The 5,000-nt window shown below is 38.7% G+C and overlaps 1 protein-coding gene across 1 annotated transcript in view; it reads right to left on the reverse strand.

Annotated features, from left to right (window-relative positions):
• Positions 1-5,000, reverse strand: part of LOC307153699 (receptor-type tyrosine-protein phosphatase mu-like) — a 187,369-nt gene that overhangs the window by 130,104 nt on the left and 52,265 nt on the right. The gene's annotated exons all lie outside the window — the stretch shown is intronic.

The raw sequence follows: 5,000 nt of genomic DNA on the forward strand, positions 1-5,000 counted from the left end.
TTTTAGTGCATCAGACAGCAGACATATGAGCAAAGTGGAAAAACGGCAGCGGTTTCTCTCTCTCTGGCACGAGTTATTTATAATAATCATACAGAATATGAGGCGGGGGGTGTGCTAGTGAAGAGCCAATCAGAAGTCAGAACTCTAGTGGGAATGATTCAGCTGGGAGAAGTCCAGGATCTAAAACACATGACCAGGAGAATCACATTAGGACATTTTAAGACTCAGATTCCTGCAAATAAAAGCTGAAACTCCAGGCCTGATAGAACCGTCTCCTGATACTGGGATACTTTACATGGAAGAATCATCAAAACCACACGAACAGCAGCAAAGCTGAAGAGGTCAGAGGTCAGAATTACCATAAAGATCATCCTGTTTCACAACAGCAAAGAACACGATACTGTACAACAGATCAGTGATGTGGAGGAGACCCACTCATAGCAAATTTAAGCCATTTTCAGAATTATTAATAAGCTTGTGTCTCCGGGATGTTGTGTAGTTGATTTACGGTCGGTCTGAAGGTCAAACTGCATCAGAGGCCGGAGGTCAACAGTCTGCGAACGAGTGTGTGATATCACACACATGAACGGAGCGGCTGAAGATTTATGGAGAGTGTGTGTGTGTGTGTGTGTGTGTGTGTGTGTGTGTTAGCCGAGCCGTGAGGAACGCCTGGTACTGGACGACACGGACGTCACATGACACCAGAAACATCTCTACACTAATGCAGAACGCATCTCACATATCACATCAAACTGGACAATACACTGTATACATATCTCATATATATTTTGTCATGCAAAAAAATAGTATTATAATCAATTTTAATAATGAACAAACTGCAGGAAGTACAAGAAATACTTTACTATTTATATATCCACGTATTAATAAAAATGTATAAATAAATCAATTATATTATTTATTTGTTTATAAATGTATTTATTTATTTATTCATTTAAAATAATAATAATAATAATAATAATAAACTAATCAAACTAACAAAAAATTGCAAGTTGTACAAAAATCAATCATAATAAATAAATAAAATTATAATAAAATAAAAAAATACATTATCGCGCTGATGTAAGTAGATGTAAAAAAAATAGTGATACATAAATAATTTATATGTATTAATTAAATTAATTTATATTTGTAATTTATAACAAATTTAATTTGATTAACAATGAAAATTACAAACTTTATGAAAATAATAATAATGAAAATACTTTATTTATAATTATAAAATGAAAATAAAAAATGAAAATAAAATATATATCATTGATAGATAAATATATATAGTATTTATTTATAAATGTATAATGTATACAACTGTGTCTGGAGAATAAATGTACTGTTTTGTCAATCCGAAAGAGAAAATAAAAAGTGTGAATCATAATAAATTTATAATGTATAACAAATTAAATTGTATTAATTAAATTAATAAAAAAATTACAGACTACAAAAACAAAACACTATTTATTTATTAATTTATTTATATATTATTTATAATAATAAATAATTTAAAGAAAAAGAAAAATAATATTTATTTATTTATAATTTACTTATGCTATATCACATTTTATTAATCAAGATTGTACAAAAATACTAACCTCATAATGAAATGCATTTCTTTAATTATTTTACATTTTTAATAAAAGTAGCGTTTATTAAATTCATAAATTTTTAATCACACAATAGATTTGGTCTTTGGTGTTTGGGGAGCAACATTCCCAGATCCCCCAGACTGAAGTCCAGAGATTCCCGTCTGAGAGCAGGGCAGCGAGCGACACAGTTTCTCGTGTTCCTGATCTCTGATGTGTCCGCGAGGGTAATGCTATTATCCAGACGCTAATGAGAACCGAGAGAAAGTCACGGCGCATTCGCACCTGCCGCCATCTATCCTGACTGAGAGCGCCCAGTCTCGAGACCATATTTCCCAGCAGCCTCGACCTCCCTGCAAGAGCAATAGAATTAAATAGATAAGAGCTGTCATATAGTGTGGAGGGTGAACTATAGCAGACCGACTGTCACGCTTTTATGAGCTGCACATATTGATTGCCAGCCGAACCCTGTGCGGACCGTCACGCTCACCGAACACACAGACTGGGAGAAAAGATGGACGACGCACACTCACTCTCTTCCACTGGAGAAAAGAGAAGCCACCACAGGCAGAAAATGGCGCTGACATTCTGCGCTGATTTGGGACCTGACTCTGTGCAGTAGTGAACGAGAAGTGATACGACACGATATCTCACACACACACACACACACACACACACACACACACACACACAGTTACTACAAAGTTTACTATGTGAAATAAACAGTTGTTGAGATGTAGAAATTAAAGTTGAAGCTCCAATCTCCTCCCGGAAATCCCCCAAAAAGCTCATTGGTGCCTCAGAGATACTTCACTCAGAGAAGCTGTCAATCACAGCTGTCAATCATGACGTCACTTTCCTGCTTTTATAGCATCAAATAACTAAGACCAAACTTATTAAAAAAAACGAACACTTAAACTTACATCAGGGCGATAAAAACTACCTAAAATGACAGAAAACATCTTTGGCAAAAATGTATTTGAAGTGTAATTTGATTGTTTAGTTTCCATCGCGTCCCATTAGAATACATGGGGAGGGCGGGGCTTATGAGCGATACTGGGACCAATTAAATTCAAATGTACTTTATTGGCATGACAATTGTTTCAATGTATTGCCAAAGCATTTCCAATCAACTGAATTCAATCAATTTATTGGGACTAATACTGGGACCAATACTGGGACCAATACTGGGACCAATACTGGCTACAATACTGGGACCAATACTGGGACCAATACTGGGACCAATACTGGCTACAATACTGGGACCAATACTGGCTCCAATACTGGGGGACCAATACTGGGGGACCAATACTGGCACCAATACTGGGGGACCAATACTGGGACCAATACTGGGGGACTAATACTGGGACCAATACTGGGACCAATACTGGGAAAAAATACTGGCACCAATACTGGGGGACTAATACTGGGACCAATACTGGGGGACCAATACTGGCACCAATACTGGGACCAATACTGGGGGACCAATACGGGGGGAGCAATACTGGGACCAATACTGGGGGACCAATACTGGGACCAATACTGGGGGACCAATACTGGGACCAATACTGGGGGACCAATACTGGGACCAATACTGGGACCAATACTGGGGGACCAATTCGGGGGGACCAATACTGGGACCAATACTGGGGGACCAATACTGGGGGACCAATACTGGGACCAATACTGGAGGACCAATACTGGGACCAATACTGGGGGACCAATACTGGGACCAATACTGGAGGACCAATACTGGGACCAATACTGGGGGACCAATACTGGCACCAATACTGGGGTACCAATACTGGGGGACTAATACTGGGACCAATACTGGGGGACCAATACTGGCACCAATACTGGGGTACCAATACTGGGGGACTAATACTGGGGGACCAATACTAGGACCAATACTGGGACCAATACTGGGGGACCAATACTAGGACCAATACTGGGACCAATACTGGGGGACCAATACTGGGGGACCAATACTGGGACCAATACTGGGGGACCAATACTGGGGGACCAATGCTGGGACCAGTACTTTTCAGGACTTGTTTCTCCCGCTCACGAACTCTGGCGTTCACAGGTTTGATGTTTCTGTGTCAGCGCTGATGTCGAGACACGAGAGAACCGTCAGCTTGACTAATCGCTCTCATGCGGAGAGAAACCGCTTCACCCAGCAGGAGCCGCTCACTAAACAATATCGCATCGCATGCTAATGTTGCTCGTGGGAAAGTGTGTGTGTGTGTGTCGTGTGTGTGTTTCTCGCTGTCCTTACGGGATGATCCTCGTCCTCACGATTACTCCTGTTCCTGCACGATCTGCACGGTTAGGCCTCAGATTTAAGAGGAACGCCACGGACGCTGCGTCTAATGGGAAAGTGTATTAGTGTGTGACAAAGAGCCTCGTTTCCCAGCGTCACGTGAGTGTGTGTCTTAATAACCATTATTAAACTGCTAGATTTAGAAATCATCCAGCATGCATCTGAATATACAATCTATAACTGAGTGATGGATATATATTAGAGCTGGGAAACGATTAATCGCATACAAAATAAAAGTCTGTGTTAACATAATATATGTGTGTGTACTGTGGATAATTATTTTGTATATATAAATACACATGCATGTATATATATAAGAAAAATGTGTTATTTATATATAAAATATTTATATTTATATATAATATAAATTATGTATAAGTGTATATACATGCAAATATTTCTTAAATATATATATACATGCATGTGTGTATTTATAAATATACTATATATACAAAATAATTATACACACATATATTATATAAACACAAACTTTTATTTTGGACAGCACTAATATAAATCTGTGACTTGTGGGTTCAAGACTCAATTTTAAAGTCAAAAAGCTTCTATATAAGAGAAATGTCCTAAATGATTGCCTTATATTTTCATGTTTAACAGGTTATTAAACACTTATAATGTAAATGTAATATATAAGTAATGAAGCCTATGATAGTATCCCTTCACAAACACACTGGTGTCCGTTTCTTTAGATCTGTGCCGTTTCAATATTCCCATTAAAATCTGTTAAAGTGGCGTCGCAGAATCTGCCGACCCTCGACACACCAGTTCATCACGACTCGACCCTGATCATACGCTGGAGTGATCACTCAAACACACACACACACACACGATGGAGAATCCGGTCGTTCATCTCCTCCTCCTCCTGATCCAGGATCAGCTTTAAACAGAACACACAGTTTCTGCCAAGCGCATGTTCATCTTGAGGACAGTAGATCTGCATCTTCATATCTCTGAAGAGTTGTTCGTTTCATCAGATGTATAAGAGACAGATACGCTGTACCGAGTCTTTCCGAAAACAGTATCCCAGTTTCCCGTAGAGCGCCGTAACTCGGGATTCACGA

This window comes from Squalius cephalus (genome assembly GCF_949319135.1).
Source record: "Squalius cephalus genome assembly, chromosome: 25".
Taxonomy (NCBI): Eukaryota; Metazoa; Chordata; class Actinopteri; order Cypriniformes; family Leuciscidae; genus Squalius; species Squalius cephalus.